Here is a 17,727-nt window from a genome sequence, read left to right as displayed (position 1 = left end):
GAAAACAACACGTGATGTTTGTGAAGTTCTACAATGATCATTGTTCTGACAGCATTTTGAGTGGGAACAGTTCAAACTGAGAGTAGTGGGAGTTATTTACTGATTGAACAAGCTGAATGTTTCTGTGCACGATGAAGATCAGCAGCTCAGCTGATCAATGAATTGACATCTATCAGTCATTTCATGAGATGAAGTCTCAGCAGACATTTGTTCTAACTGTGTGATAAATGTCAGAACGTCAGGGCTCTGCTTTAGTCACTACTTGATGATCATTGGCTCATTGTTGAATCACGTGGCCCAGTCTGACCTCTGACCCTTTGCTGCAGGTCTTCTGTTTATCTCCACTTTCATGTCTGATCTTCTGCTGTATCGTCCAAAATAAACATCTGAATCATTCCAACACTTCAGCAGATCTTTAGTTTGGGCAGCACAGTACAAAATAACACATATTGTACTATACTGCCCACTTCCTGATCTTATTGGATCTGTGTGTGAGGTTGGTGAAGGAAACACATGTTTACTGAGTGAATCGCTGCCATTAGGAACTAGTTTTTATATCACAGCCTAGAAATCACACAGGACCATTTCTGCAAGTGAAAAGTCTAATTGGAGGAAAATCATTGTGTAGTTTGTGCGACTGTTGTTTGTAAATGAAGAATTGTCCCAACTACATGTGCTGCTGACCTTTGACCTTTTCTTTAGGTGCACAGAGGAGTCTGTGGAAACATCCTGAGGCAGTGCTACAGATGTCTTCAAATAAAGTGGTGTATTATCCATGTTTTCTATGGATCACATCAATATCCTGATCTAACAAGCCCCTTTTGTGGATTTTAGAGCCTCTGACTTTTGCTGCGTCTGCGTCTCATTTCAAGCACAAGAGCAAGAAGTGGATGAAGAAATGGGGCGAGTGGGTCAGTGTGGTGCATGTCAGCTGTGCTCATGCTTCACAAAGAACATGTGTATTCATTGGCAGCATTAAGGTGCACTTTAGTCTTCATAATAATAAGTATTGTGACTTTATTATTGTGAATCCTCACAGTCATGTTGCAGCTCTGCTTTGCTTTAAGAAAATGTTCTACCAGGATGTTACTTTCCTAACGTGTTCTCCAAATGTTCCCAAAGACTTTGTTCTAAGTAGTTCTACATGATGAACATTCACACTAAGTTTAAGAAGGACCACAAACACCATCTGTGCTTTCATCATGTGTACAACGTGTTCAGATGTCAATGTACCGTGAATGGATGCAATGTGGATCGTTCCAATAAAATGAGACAGTTTTGTAAGTGGATCCCAGTTTGAAGTTCATTGAACCTATAAGAACATGTTATTCAAAGCAACTTTATCCAACAGGAAGAAGCATCAGGGAACAGGAACATTCAACATGTTTACTGTAAGAACTGCACAAGGAAGGAAACACAATCCTACACACGAGCACTTTAAAATGGACATTTAGCTTTTCAAACATCAGGGAGTGCTGCAATAACAACACTGTGCCATTCTGATCAGACTGAAAGATTTATAGAGATTTATCCATGTGCTGGAAAAGGATTTGATATCAACATATATGCAGATTAGTAGGAGCATTTTCTTCATATTGATTTAGAGTTCAGTACTAGGAATATGTAGAATTAACATCTGTGTACATGACGAGTGATGAAACTTTCAAAGGACGTCAGAATTGGTGTCTCTATCTGTGACTGTCCCAGAGGAACCTACCTGAGGGATTATTAAAGATCTGTCTATCTAGAAAGACTTGCATTGATTCACAGTGTACAATTCTTTCTAATCTATTAACATCTTCCTCCAAATCCTGTTTCTGCTGCATCAGAAGGGCTCAAACCTCCTGCTGTTGTCTGCTGGACCATCAATTCTACTTTATGATGATCTTCAAAGATAAAAACGTGAGTTTATTTGTGAACTCTGTGAAATGATGTTTAGTTTGAACCAATCCTGTGTCAGCTGCAGCCACATCATTGCCACGCATACAAATGGCTGCGTTCCTGTTTAGACCTGCTGGCTGTCAATGGCTTCATTCCATTTCAGACTGCCGGTGGTCGCTGTGATCTAAACTCAACATGGCTCCTGTGTTAGAAGAGCCTCTGATTTTAAATTTGCACATTGAATAGTTTCTTTCCAACACTATGGAGCTACCAGCCCAGTATATGTAGCCCACAGTGGATGGAGTTATCAAGCTGCACTGACAAACATCAGGACTCATGTGATCCCTACATGTGGACCTTTCACACATGGATCCAAGTGCAGATTCAACTCTGCATTACATTTGACTTCAGCTGTTACACACTTTCATTTTCTAGCTGTGTCACTTCCTGCTTTTTGGATCAGAGAGTTTATCCATGTCCACAAATGTTTGGCTGCATGTTTGTATCATCTATATTTTCCAGTCTTCATACAGCTGATATTTCATGTGGACTCCAATCTGCCACCTGCCATCACGTTTTCAGGGTTCATTCAGTGTTGAAATGTAGGACAAACAGCAGCACATGTTCTCTAAATGTTTGCAGTCATTTTAAATGAAGCTGATACTACATGAGACATTTTCCACATTTATTGTCTTTGAACAGAGAATAATAAAGCCATCAAACATATACAGGCTGTGCAAATACAAACTTCTGTGGTGCATTTGATGACCTGCAGAGGAGAACAAGTCGGGCTTTTCAGCCCTAACACAACCTCTTTGTTCTCAATGCTACAAAACCTTCAAAGGCTGATATGCAAGTTTGCATGAATCACCAACACAGTTGTGTTTGTTTCTAGTATAGTTATAAATAAGCTGATCAAATATCTGCTGACTGATTAGATCCAGTATCTATTACAGATGAACTGGATATCACAGCATGTTGTTAATCCGTCATATCAAACTAAACAGTGTTGCTGCTGTAAATATCCTCCAATAAAGTCAGATGAGGGCTGCTGTTGCCAGGTAACGATGATGTCACACTGGATCTTCTGATCTTTAGCATCGTAGCGCTCGGAGTCTGATGTTGGCTCATGTGTTGTCAGACACCAACATGACGTTCTACTAGTCAAGGCCTCACCTTAACCCACTGATGCTGATCACACAGACCCACTAATAGAACTGTTTGATCAGGTTTATGCAGCGTCACCATTAATGTCACATTTAATCACATTTACATTACAAGCCCACTACAACCATTATCAACATGTTACATTACATTATACATCTGCACTGATTTAAAGTATTTTAACCTGGTTCATTGTTTCAGGAGGAGATTTCCATCAAACTCTGGATTCTGATTCAGATCAAACTAACAATCCAAAGCAGCAACTTTCAAATCACTGGATTCTTCTTGGTGGCTTTCAGATGAGCTCATGTTACAATCAGCTGCTGTGTGTGTTGTTGTTGTGTAGCTGAAGCTCTGACTCACATTTCATATGTGACCAAAGGAAACTTGGTGCTGTGTGACACACTTTAGATTCTCTGCTGCTGCTTTGAACTCTTCAAACTAAAGAGCCAAACTGATGATTGACTGTGCAGCTCTGACATGGCACCAAATGTCCCTGTTATCAGCTGCTGGATGGACGTTATCAGAGCTTTTTAGTCCCACACGGATCACCAGGAGCTCCTCCTCGGTCTGCAAACAGGCTCAGCAGCTCTGATCATTCATTGGAGTCAGCACAGAGTGTGGAGACATCTAGTGGCACCATCAAAGCTCTGCTGGTGAATGTAGTTACTGTAAGGTCTCTGATGGAGCTCTGTGATTGGTGGATTGTCCAAACTAAATCAAGTTTCTTTGTCCTCTGATGAACCATGAAAGGACCGATCAGCTGATCAGCAGTCAGGACATCAGTATCATGACACGAGTACTGGATCAAATGTGACCCTGAGCTTTGTTTTGACCTACAAAGTTCACATCCTGCTTCTTCTTCCAGTTCAAAACATGCAAAAGTTCATTGGTTTCCACAGCAGAGCCTGACACAGCGCTCCACGCCTTCTCCTCATCACACTTGTGCTTCCTGACGTGCAGCTGCTTCCTAAACTTCCAGACTTCTAACTTCATTCAAGCCCCACAGGACAAGGGCAGCCCACCCTACCCACCGCAGAGGAAACTGTACCCACCCATTCATTCATAGGAGGAGATCACTCCACTGCACTGCAGACAGATTTCACACTCTCATGAATTCCTTCTAAGGCCTGATGTGGCTTTGCTTCCTGCTACATGACACATTTATTCACACCTTATGAACCAATCAGGAGCCTCCTACCTGTTCCCACAGCCGCCTCATTAATAACAGGAAGTCAGTGTTTCTGTGAGCCGACGAGCTGAACTCAGACTTTTCACTTATACCACATCGTATTTCTTTCTTTATTGTATTTATTTATTTGACCTGCACAGTGATTTTATTTCTATATGTAGATATTTGATATTCTGTAATAGAGATGGCACGATACCACTTTTTTATGTCCGATACCGATATCTTAAATTTGGATATCTGCTGATACCGATATGAATCCGATATAGTGTGTTTTTAATCAATAATCAATAAACTACAGGAGGAAGATGGAAGAGAAGCTGCAACAGGACACCATCAGAGGGGTTTGGAACAGCCTGAAGACAATCTCAGGAGAAAAACCAACCCCCCAGGCTGCAGGAGACTTGGGGTGGGTGAATGACCTAAATAAATATTTTAACAGGTTTGATCAACCACCCACCCCTCCCACAGCATCGTCCCCCCTGCTGCAATCTCCTTCATCTTCAGGGACTGCCTGTCCTTCATCTCAGGACTTCACACCTCTCAGCTTCACACCTCCCAGCTCCCAGTCATTACACCCACCCCTGGCTTCTGTGGACTCCAACATTCACCCCCTCCGCCAAAACCCACTCTTTCTATCTCAGCACTTCAAGTGAGGAACGAGCTTCGCAAGATCAAGGTGCGGAAGGCTGCAGGTCCAGATGGCATCAGCTCCAGGCTCCTGAGATGCTGCGCAGATGAACTGTGTGGCATCCTAGGATATCTGTTCAACCTGAACCTGTGGGGAAAGTACCACAGCTGTGGAAGACATCCTGTGTGGTACCGGTACCAAAGACCTCCCATCCCAAGGACCTCAGCAGCTACAGGCCGGTAGTCCTGACATCGCATCTGATGAAGACCATCGAGAGGTTGGTTCTAAACCATCTGCGCCCCCTGGTGAGGTCTTCATTGGATCCGCTGCAGTTTGCTTACCAGCCTGGCATCGGGGTGGAGGACACCATCATCTACCTCCTGCACCGAGCTCTGACTCACCTGGAGAAGCCTGGAAGCACTGTGAGGATCATGTTCTTTGATTTCTCCAGTGCTTTCAACACCATCCAGCCACGACTTCTGAGAGACAAGCTGGAGCTATCGGGAGTGGACCACCACATGTCCCAGTGGATACTGGACTATCTCACAGAACGTCCACAGTATGTGAGGTCACAGGGCTGTGTCTCGGATACACTGGTCTGCAGTACGGGGGCCCCACAGGGAACTGTGCTGGCACCATTCCTCTTCACCCTCTACACTGCAGACTTCTCCATCAACTCCCCACGCTGCCACCTAAGATAAGATAAGATAAGATAAGATAACCTTTATTAGTCCCACACGTGGGAAATTTGTTTTGTCACAGCAGGAAGTGGACAGTGCAAAAGTTATGAAGGACAATTAGAATAAAAAAAATAAAAAAGAATAAATACAGTACACAACTGTACAGAATAGAATAAAAATAGAATAATATATACAGTAGAATAAATAGAGTAAAATATACAATAGGATAAAAATAGAATACAAATGTTATATACAACAGAGTGAAAAATACAACGGTTGCCAGAAAGATTATTGCACATTGTGTTATTGCACATTTGTGGATGTGTGTGATTGATCAGTTAAATGCTTTATTGTGGAGTCTGACAGCAGTGGGGAGGAAAGACCTGCGAAATCTCTCCGTCCCACACCGTGGGTGCCGCAGTCTCCCACTGAAGGAGCTGCTCAGTGCTGTCACAGTCTCATGCATAGGGTGGGAGATGTTGTCCAACAGGGATGACAGCTTAGCCCCCATTCTCCTGTCACTCACCACCTCCACTGGGTCCAGAGGGCATCCTAGAACAGAGCTGGCCCTTCGGATCAGCCTGTTCAGTCTCTTCCTGTCCCCAGCAGAGATGCTGCCTCCCCAGCAGACCACACCATAAAAGATGGCTGAGGCCACCACAGAGTCATAGAAGGTCTTCAGGAGTGGGCCCTCCACTCCAAACGACCTGAGTCTCCGCAGCAGGTACAGCCTGCTCTGCCCTTTCCTGTAGAGGGCGTCTGAGTTATGAGTCCAGTCCAGTTTGTTGTTCAGATGAACACCAAGGTACCTGTAGCTGTCCACAGTCTCAATGTCCATACCTTGGATGTTCAGTGGTTGCAGTGGAGGATGTTTGTGCCTGCGGAAGTCTACCACCAGCTCCTTGGTTTTACTGGCATTGATCTGGAGGTAGTTCAGCTGGCACCAGTCCACAAAGTCCTGAGTCAGTCCTCTGTACTCCTTGTCATCCCCATCAATGATGAGGCCGACTATTGCAGAGTCATCAGAGAACTTCTGCAGGAAGCACTGGGTGGAGTTGTGGGAGAAGTCTGCAGTGTAGATGGTGAAGAGGAACGGAGCCAGAACCGTTCCCTGTGGGGCCCCCGTACTGCAGACGACCCTGTCCGACACACAGCCCTGAGTCCTCACATACTGCGGTCGGTCGGTGAGGTAGTCCAAAATCCAGGTAGTGAGGTGATGGTCCACTCCTGAGTTCTCCAGCTTGTCCTTCAGAACCGACGGAAGAATGGTGTTAAAGGCACTGGAGAAATCTACAGAAGTTCTCTGGCGACTCTGCCATAGTCGGCCTCATCACAGGTGAGGACGGCTCAGAGTACAGACAGTGGACTCTGGACTTTGTGGACTGGTGTCAGCAGAACCACCTGCTGATCAACGCCGGGAAAACCAAGGAGTTGGTGGTGGACTTCCGGAGACGCAGACCCACCACACTGACACCGGTGAACATCCAGGGAGTGGACATTGAGATAGTGGACTCTTATAGGTACCTGGGTGTTCACCTGAATAATAAACTGGACTGGAGCCACAACACTGATGCTCTTTACAGGAAGGGTCAGAGCAGACTCTACCTGCTGAGGCGGCTGAGGTCATTTGGAGTCCAGGGAGCGCTTTTAAAGACCTTCTATGACTCTGTGGTGGCATCTGTCATTGTTTACAGTGTTGTATGTTGGAGCAGCAGTTTATCGGCAGCTGAGAGGAAGAGGTTGGATAAACTCATCAGGAAGGCCAGCTCTGTTCTGGGATGCACCCTGGACCTAGTGCAGAGTCTCCCACCCCATGCATGTAAATGTTGCTGAACTGCAGAGCTCCTTCAGTGACAGACTGCTGCATCCTAGATGCATGAAGGAGCGTTTCTGCAGGTCCTTCCTCCCTGCAGCTGTCAGACTGTACAATCAGAACTGCTCCTAACAATCATAGTTGTTTACATCTTCGCAATAAGTTATTCAACCGATTCACACTACAACCTGGGTTTGCCTCTTATCTGTATATATTTTTTTATTTAATTTAAAAACTGTACAATACTCTGTTTATAGTAACCATTGTCCATTGTAAATATGTAAGAAAAATTGTGTATGTTTCTGTTCTGTTCTGTGTCCTGTTTGTTTGTATATGTGTCTTTCTGACTGCTGTTACAACCAAATTTCCCCTTGTGGGACAATTAAAGGATTATTCTATTCTGTTCTATTCTATTCTATTCTAATAAAACAGTTTTTTAATATCTTGCTGCAGTTCATACTCAAGTTTAAATAAACAACAACACTAAAGCTATTCTGTTATACCTGTATGTAAAAAAATGGACCCAAAATATTTCATAGGTCAGCAACACTGATCAATCTAATAAACTTAAACATACCCCATCCTCCTTATTCTGGTATTTTAAAGAGTACTTACTGAGTACTCTTGAGGAGGCCAAATGAGGAGGGCAAGATGCCCCTCCCTAGGGCCGGCTCCCCTGCTGACCCCAGTAGGCACCCCCGTCCTCTGGTACCCACCAAGGCAAGGGAGCCCAGGCCCATCCAGATCGGGGCCTACGGCGGCAGCATCGCCAAGCCTCACAGGACAAGGGCAGCCCACCCGACCCCACCGCAGAGGAAACTGTACCCACCCCAACATTCAATCATCTCCCAGACTACACAAGACAACAGACACCCAGGTTAAGTTTATTCTCCACAGTCTCATGGACGCACACCTCTGCTGTCTCTCCCCACCTGCAGCTCTGACCGAACTCTCTGTGTCGAAGTGTGTGAGTAATGATGAGATAGAATTGTGTCTTCTGATTGGCGAAGAGGATGGGTTGCCTCCCCACTCATTGGCTATTTGGCAGCTGTATGCTGATATATTTTCTCGGCAGATCGGCTCTGTTCGTCAGTTCTGCCAACTGGCTGGCCTTTTGTACAACCGCGTTATAATGAGGGACCACTGTATTGAACTTGAACAAAGGTTTGAGGAAGCACGAAAGCTGTCCACACATCTGGACTCAACGTTGTTGACAGTTGAGCCTACGTATTAAAGAACTGTGACATATAAACTTTGAAGTGGTTAAGGGATGCTTTCCCACATGAACTAAGTTTTAGTACATTGAAATGGCAATGAGAAGGAATGAGCCAAATCTTAAATTAACTAGAGAATAGCATGCTCTTAATGTGAAAATGTGACTCCTGCCCCTGATACCTGTCCTACTTCAGGTGGAGTCCCGCCTCCTTCCAGGAAGCAGCTCACCTGGGTTTCTGTGTTTGGTGTCCAGCTGTGAAGTGGAGCTTGTTGTTGGTGTTTGCAGAAACTGTAAGTTTGCTTTGTTTCCTCCTTTAACAGTTTCACTGTTTGTTTGTGCTCTGTGATGTTTGGACCAGATGTACAGCTCTTATTTCAGGACACACTTTGGATCACTTGTGTTTGAAGACAAATCCACATGATTATAGATTTTTGATTGATTGGAATCCATGCTGATTATCAGTCAGTTACTCTGCACTTAAACATTTGTTACTGTGATCAACAGTTTAAATGGTTCTGTATGTAACTTTAGACCCAACTGACACTAATCAGTACTGTCATGTAACATTGTTTTTCCCTTTAAACAAGGACAAAGAGATAAAATCAGTTTGTTGTTAAGAAGTTGGCATTCAGGTTTTACTGACGTGACGTTAAAAAAACACAAAACAAAGCAGCTCAATTTAGTTCAGGGTCACTGCAAAGTCCATCAGACATAAAATTCATGTTTTAAATGCTGTGTGTGCTGATAATATCTGCATATGGAGCCTGCAAGTTTAAAATACACAAGTTTAAAAATATATTTGGACTCTTCCGCTTTTCTGTGTCTTTCTATTGTGATGAACACATTGATTGCTGCTGTCACACTCTGAGGGTTTTGTGTTCATTTTGTACTTTGTGTTTTAATCAGGGACCTGAGTCTGACTTCTTTTTTTTGTGTGTTTGAAGATTTTAATCACTATTAGTTGGTCACAGTGTGGTCTCTTGTGTCTGTGTGTTTTCAGTCTGAATGAAGAGTCACTTGATTGTATTTAAGTTTGTTGCCCTGAATTTGGCTACAAACCTTTGCCAATGAACCCAGGTTACTCTTGTATTAAATACATTTATCTAGTCACTTAATGGTACATTTAGATGAGTTAAATAGTTGAACTGATGCATGTTATGATTCTGCTTGTTGTGATGAATTCTCAGTAAATCATGACTTTAATGTAAGAGCAAAGTCTCACAGCTTCAAACGCATTTAAACCTCTCACTCCATAGCTGAAGATGTGTAAGATATAAAGTGCAGAACATACTGATACTAGTGTTTGATCTGTTTCAAACTCATTATTTCATGAAAAGCAGAAGACTTGATTCAAAAACAGAAGAAACAGAGTACAGTAAAGTTTTAATAACACGTTTAATGTTCAAACACAGGCACTCACATAGTGTGACGCAGTTAAACATGAGGAAGTGTTCAGTTAAAGATTCTTCTGTTGATGGCTGATCACTGAGGCATCACAGAAACTGATGGAGTTGATAGAACAGAACAGGAAGTGAGATATTTTAATTTACTTGACATAAAATAAATTTCTTTTATGTCATGACATAAAATAAATCAAATGTATGATCTTAATTTAAACCCCTGATGTCTCTTAGCCTTTATACAGCTCTGTTAAATGAGTGTTGTTACCATTGGTGTATCACTGAGATCAGGTATTATGAAAACTGAAACTATGCTGCATGCAGCTACTAGTTTTTTCTATTTTGGTGCTATAAACTTTCAGGGACATGGTTTCCTTGGCTGAAAACACCAAATATCATTAACTTCCTAAGACCTGAACTCTTCCATGACATGCATTTTTAATTTCTCTTTGATATTTGGGCTGATTGGGACCTGATGAATGTAAAAACAAAGAATTACCAGATTTTTTTTAACCTGATTTTTGTTTCTAAGAAAAATGAGAGCCACATATGAGGATATTCATTTAAAATTTCAGTAGCAGGATAATGTCCTTGTAAGTGGATATCAGGCCCTTGTAGAGCAAAATTGAGTATTTTCGTCTAAATAACCCAAAATGTGATGTCCACATATGTGGACGCCAGGTCCTAGGAGGTTAAAATATCTCTCTGTCTTACATTCATGAAAATGATGTAAGACAGAGCAGAGAGCTAATGCTGACTTTAATGCTCAGGACCCACTTCTTCTGATCTGACCGTGTTTGAGGACCTTTAGAAGTTTTTCTTTCTAGTTTTTCCACAAGTTAGCTGATTTAAAACAAACAAACAATCAAACAGAAACCACCTTGTTCACATGTCACCAAGATAAAATGACAGAAATCCAAATGCTGCTGCAGATATGGTGTTCTCCATATTAGGCTACGTTCACATTGCAGGTGAAAGCGCATCAAATCCAATTTTTTGCCCCTATGCGACCCATATCCGATCATGGTATGACAGTGTGAACGGCACAAATCAGATATTTTCAAATCCGATCTGGGTCACTTTCGTATGTGGTACTGAATACATATCCAATGTTTTAGAAAGCGACTCCTGTTTGAACGGTCAAGTCACTTTAAATCTGTCTTTTACATCACTGACACGAGACAGATGCCAATTATCAGCGCCGGAGAAGACATCGTGAACGCTTCCTGGCCATCCAGTGAAACTGTTAGGAAGACAACGTTGGAGAAACGTGAACATTTTATTTGTACTGTATAATCTGCAGATTCTGACAGAAACCTGCAGCTATCCTTTGAAGCACCGCTCCTCCAAAACAGCAATAAGGATAATTATTAGGCCATATGTAAATAACAAAATAACTTTATAACTTAAAGCAAAACTGGGAAACGTAAAGTCTGAAACAAGTCTTTATATTAAGGTCCATCAGTCAAACAATACTGTTTGTTCTGGGTCTAAACAGAGCACGTTGTGTGTGACGTCTTCTTTTGCGCATGCAGGCCGCATTGAGCGTTCACACTAGAGCGCGTTTGCTGCCACAATATATTTGTAGTGTGAACAAGCAGACAAAAAAATCGTATTTGATCAAAAAATCGGAATTGAGCATTAAGACCTGCAGTGTGAACATAGCCTTAGAGAATGGTAAGCTGCTAAATGTGTTTTATGTGGTAGCATCCAGTGAAACAGCATTTATACAGTCTAGCACTGACTCAGTTCACTAACCAGGTTCAAGGAAATAACTGGAAGATTTCCCAAACAGAGAAATCATGCTGGGATCTTTGTTCCTGCTATGAACTCTAATAAAGTACAGATCTACATGTCAGGGGAGAAAATATAAGAAAAAAAGGTTTTCAATAAAACACATAGAAAATCTGTTTTTAAGGTTCAGATTCATTTTCTAAATCTCCGCAGCGGCACGTGGAGGAAGTGGTGGCCCTAAGCAGCAGATACTGTTTGTAGAAGTAACCGAGGAGCAATCAGAAGCAAACTGATTTAAAGAGAGGGGGGAGAATTAACAGATGAATTGGAATAAAATAAAGATTATTTGAACTTTGAATTACATAAAGTTACTTCACTGACTAAACTAAAAATACATGTGCACTCAAGTAAACTTGAATCAAAAAAGAAACTAAATTTAAGTTACTCACCAATTAGGCAGCTGTTATGTGAAAGAGTAGGTTAAATATTAGGAGCCACCACCAAAACAACTGGAGTAATGTCACCTGGAGTAAATGCAGATATATTTACATGAACTGAATATACCATCCATTTCACAGATGTCTTTAGTTTGGTTAAAGATTTTGATAAACACAGAAATTGACTGTGCAGTAATACAGGTTTAAAAACAACAGGGACTAAAATGTCAATAATTCATAGTTTTTTTTTATTATTTAATTATCTTCATATTAGGTGGATTTGTCTGAGTGTGGCCTACTGATGAGAAAAACAGAGAAGCTGGAGAGGGAAAAAAGCTTCTTCTTTTTTTATAGACTCTACAGTCAGAAGTCGAAACAAGTGTGATGAATAAAATCCACATTTGCAGCACTGATAATAAGAAAGGCCTTTAAAGTACCAGGAATAAAACTGAACAAAAGCATGCAGGAGTTTAAAAAACAAACTTTGTGGATGTTAAAATGCCTGCGTATGCAGAAGTGAATATGATGATGAGATTTTGGATGCTGATCATTTAAAAATGCTGAAACTTGGAAATAATCACAAATCCAACTGAAGAGAGGTTTAAGTTCAATATAAAGGTTAAAGTTGATAAAACTTTTGTTAAAATACTGTTAAAATAAATAGGCAGGTTTTTGTAAAATGTGGAGGTTATTACACAAGGTTCTAGTGATATGTTAATTTTTTTTAAGTCTTGTGGAATCCATTAATAAACATTAAATTTGTTTCATACCGTCATGATTTTAGCACTGCTCTATTTTAAACTTCAAAAGAAAAAACAAAGTGATTACAGATATATTTTTCCCAACAAATCTGTATTTGATGTGATGTTTTGATTTTGTTTTTATTGTGAAATGTCCCACAGAACAAAGTGAGGCAAATTACCTTTGTGTTATTCAAACACTCTACAGGTTAGGTACTGTGGATTTACTGTAGACCCATGTGCTGGAGTGCAGTACAGTGACTGTAGTGTTCATGGTCAGAGTTAGGTTACATCAAGTGGTTCCTCTTAGGGTTCTTCCACCTGCTGAATTCCACTTTATGTCTGACTGTTCTCATTTTTCTGTTTAGGTGTAGAGGCAAGGGCACCCTCTACAATTTAGGCAACAATATACAGCTTTTCTTACCTTTATGTTTCTCTGCTTGTGACATACACAACAATGGTCAAGCTGAGTACATTGATTAGAATTAAAATTTAGACTGTAACAAAATTTCTAATCCCATGTGCTAACATTATTTTATTATTATATTAATGTAGCACAAGGTTCAGTTAGCCTTGTTATGGAGGATTGCAGTTGATGTTGTCATGGTTCGTATTTTGAGGAGAGGACAAATGACTGGAGGTCCCAGTAGATGTCAAAATAGTGATTTTAATAAACACATATATATGTGGGGAAGAAGCGTATCGTTACACATTCAAAGCCAGTCTCCCCAGAACAACAAATGAACAGTTGTATTTATAACAGTTGATGACGAGCATTATGCGTCAAAGCAGTTGGATTTACTGGAAATCTAAGTATCAATTCTCGTAATCCAAGAACATTCTCTCCCATCGGACCCTAAAGACCCTTCACTCCCTTTCACCACATGTATCTTGTTATTGCTAAACTGTTATTGCTAAACAGTCAAGTACACCGGACAAGTCACGTAGCAGTTTTTAGCAAAACAAGTTGAGAAACTGTGTGTGTATGTTTGCAGGCCCTGCTATGTGAGCCTTGTGTGTCTTATCCTCCGTGAACCTCCTCCGAGTCACCTGTTGCCGGGCAGACTCCACACTGCAGCAGATTACTGGGCCCACAGATCCCTATGCTCCATGCTGTGATGTTATTATCTGTGATGTACTGTATTGTAAGCAGATATGGAATCATCTTGACTTTACCTTAACTTCTCACTTCCCCGCAACTTCACACACATGAATGATTTGTGTTTCCTCTGCAGGTAGAAAGTGTGTGTGAGCTGATGTGAATTGAGCAGCATGGATCAGTGTGAGGACAGAGAGGAGGGAGTCCCTCCCTCTAAAAGCACTCTGTGTGGGGAACATGAGAGCCAGACCAAAGCTCAGAGGTGAGATGACCATCTCTAACTGTCCATGACTCTTCTCCATGTCACAGCTCAGCACTCACATCACTGCTCCATCATTATTCACAGGAACCAGCCTGGACCTCCACCCAGCTCTGTGTCCTTACAGAGTGACTGGTCTGCTGGACGCTTCACTCTTTTTAAGGGATACAAACTGTCTGCTGCAGAGAGGTGAGCTGTTAGTAATACATATGAACTCTTTGATGTCAGTTTGGTGTCCAATGTTCCCTCTAAGCTGCGCACGTGCGCAATTGCGCACTGCTGGCACGGTCTCTGTGCACAGAAATCTGTGTTGCGCACAAAAAAAATCTAACCTGAATTGAAATTAAAATTAAACAATTCTGTTTTGCAGTGTTAGTCAGTAAGTGACTGGCTGCTCCTGTATGGGATTAGAATGATGCCACCTTTTCCCATAGTCCAGACAATGATGTGATTCACATTCGTATATACGCAGCTAATCAATGTCGTTGACAGGCTATGACAGCGTCCTTATGTGCCTACACCTGTGTTTTAGCTAGCAAAGCGGCGTGACTGATGTGGAGTGAAGCCACGTTAATGACAACGTGTACAACCATTGGAGATGTGAGCAGGACAGACGGAACAACTGACGGAAAAAGTGTGGACTTTATACCAGTTTTTAAATTGTGTTGATCGGCCACGTAAAACCAGAGTTATGATAAAAATATCTGCAATGTTTGGTTTTCTTCCTGAATACTGTCGTTGTTTATATTTACTGTAGGAAGAAACACTACAAACGGTGTTTTATAAGGAAAACCAAAAATCTCCACCCTTTCCTATTGGTCGAAAAATGTGCCATGTCAACCAATCAAAAATGATATGGCAACATGGCATTTAGTTGTCTTTTAATAAGGGGGAAGTTTTAGGAGTGACGGCGGTGTTTTGAGATGTGAGAGATTTGCAACATTTAGCGTGTTTGGCGTATAAAGTTGGTGTGTTGTCTTGTGTAGTTAGTGTGTAGTGTAGTCAATAGTTTTGTTGTGTGTGTCAGAACAATGAGGCGACTGCTGAATGTTACAGGTGTTACAGCAGTGATACATCTCCTGTTGTCAGGCCTGCAGGTATCAGGCTGTTGTTCTCCTTTATCTCATAGTGGACAGAAATTATTTTTTGGAGTGGCACAAATAATTTGTGTGGCATCAGATTTGATGCAGAACAGCTGATTGTTCTGTAAATAGTTTGAAATGTTTATTTAAAAAACTCCTTGGCTGCATTTTTAGGCAAACAGCTGCAACAAACTTTGTTTTACTTTTTTGAAGAAGTAACTATATAATTAATTGCTCAACACTGGTCATTATTTACTGTATTTCAGACAGAGTTAAAGGACTCTCTCCCAGACCACAGACTCGTAATACAAGTCAGAGGTTTATAAATAAGTTATAAGTTATTCAAACTAGAGAGTTAAGGTAAAAACTAGAGAGTGTATTTTGCGTTATTTTGCCGACAAGCCAGGTTTTTATACAAATTAGAGATCTTCGCATTGAAAATCCTCGACTGTCTCGAGACAGCCCTAGCACAGCTTCAACCATCTTTGTTAACGCTGGATTACCTCCCATTTAAGAAAGAAAGATTTTGGTAGGACCATAATCTCTGAGGGTTTATCGCAAGACCTGATTACAAATTGGATTGTCAGTTCGAATAGTTTCTCTCTGAGTTTTATGGAAACTTGATTTTGTGCCTCTAGCACTAATTCCAATCACTTTGTTGGCATTGGACCGGTAACCCATTTCACTGAACATTCCTAAATGATCACTCTGTAGGTCCAGTGAGTGAAAGGGTTGCATTAATTTGAACTGCACCTAGTTACATTAAGATATTAGAACTGAGTGGATAACTTAGAACTGATTAACTTAAAAATCTAAGTTAACCCTAAAGGAAAATAATCTAGCCATACATGTTGCTGACGCAGATCCGGATTAAAGCCAAACCTGAACTGGACAGGAAGAGGGATTTCTCTTTGCTTTTTTTTATATATCCTGGGATTGTGATGCATAAATTAATGTGCACTGAAAATTTTGTTTATATTTCTGTCTCCTCTATTTCAACAGTTCAAACTCTCACTGGTCTTTGATCTGTTATTTTACAGCTTCCAGTTAGAAACTGTTCATGCAAAGCTAGACTCTGGTCCTAGCTGTCTGTGAGGTTCATGTATTTAAACTCTGTGCTCTAACCAACTCATCCTCATCGTTTTCTTTGAATAACCCAGAGGAATTCTTACATACATAATACAATACATTTAAACTCCAGCTGCTCACAGTACAACCATAATCCTAAATAGTGTAAATGACAGTGTTTATCTCTGGGTGGTGCTCTGTTCTTACAATGCCAAGACTTACACTGCTTATGTTTAGCTTGCAAACCAGTTTCTCTTTAGGATAATGAAGGTATTATAAGTCGTCAATAGCTTCTGTGACTGCAAATGAAAAACACATTTTTCTTCTCTAACAGGATCTATGGGAGACCTGCTGGACCTGTACCCAGCTCTGTGTCCTTAAAGAGTGACGCGTCTAAAGATGACTTCACTGATTTTAAAGTCCAGCCTGTGTCTGCTGCAGAGAGGTGAGCTGTTAGTAACACAACTCTTTGATTGGAACTCTTTGATTTAACTGCTTGATGTTGTTGGATATAAATGGCAGTACAAACACGTCATTCCCTCAATCCCATTTATACTGTCTATTAAAAACTAGCCTGTGGTTTGTAAACAGCTGAAAATCCACTTCCGCAAACAGGTAGTGATGCTCGTGTTTTCTTCCATCAGCCTTGTTGTGCTGTAACTTTGCTGCACAGATTTCACTTTTATTCATAAAACTCAGAGAGTCAAACACTGGTTATTATTTTTAACTTCTACAAACTAAAGTCACTCTCCACTTTTCTCCACTTTTCTGAAAATCAATCCAGTAACAATCAAACTGTAATCTCCTAAAATGTAGAAAAGAAAGTTTCAAAATTCAATGTCTTAAAACAAGTTCATATAACTTACTAAAATGATACTCTTTAGTGGATTGTGTCTTATTTAAAGTGTAATTGGATATTTTGACTAGAAATAAGACAAATATACTTACATATTACAAGATTTTGAGTTTTTGCACTGTAGGCTAGTTAGCTAGTTGTCCTAGGATAGCCTTGGTGTTCTCCCGGACAAGCTAGAGGAGGTAGCCGGGGAGAGGGAAGTCTGGTCTCCTCTGCTTAATCTGCTACACCTGTGACCCTGATATAAGTGGAAGAAAATGGATCAATGCCTGCAAGCTTCAAACATCCGGTCTTACCAGCTAATTCAACTCAGCAAGTCTAACAATACAGCCTGTGTGGACAGATGGCATCACTCTCTTATTTTGTGTGCTGACCCTGGTTTGGCCCTTGGTGTTATTATGAAGTCCACTGTGCACTGTCCTTGGCCTTTCATCAAGCCACTTACTAAAATACACCCACACACCAATCTCTGCTCAGA

At 41.2% G+C, this 17,727-nt stretch overlaps 2 long non-coding RNA genes across 2 annotated transcripts; both read left to right on the top strand.

The window, feature by feature from the left end:
* The first annotated feature begins 7,907 nt into the window (after nt 1–7,907).
* Nucleotides 7,908–14,172, top strand: LOC109200661 (uncharacterized). Its single transcript, XR_002060824.2, has 3 exons — nt 7,908–8,864; nt 13,881–14,030; nt 14,121–14,172. It is a non-coding gene; the product is annotated as an uncharacterized LOC109200661 (long non-coding RNA).
* Nucleotides 14,173–14,203: 31 nt separating this feature from the next.
* LOC112846522 (uncharacterized) lies at nt 14,204–17,020 on the top strand. Its single transcript, XR_003219526.1, has 3 exons — nt 14,204–14,246; nt 14,331–14,432; nt 16,728–17,020. It is a non-coding gene; the product is annotated as an uncharacterized LOC112846522 (long non-coding RNA).
* Nucleotides 17,021–17,727: the final 707 nt, after the last annotated feature.

The sequence above is a fragment of the Oreochromis niloticus genome, linkage group LG3, assembly GCF_001858045.2.
Source record: "Oreochromis niloticus isolate F11D_XX linkage group LG3, O_niloticus_UMD_NMBU, whole genome shotgun sequence".
Lineage (NCBI taxonomy): Eukaryota > Metazoa > Chordata > Actinopteri > Cichliformes > Cichlidae > Oreochromis > Oreochromis niloticus.
This window is presented reverse-complemented; position numbering and strand designations above follow the sequence as displayed.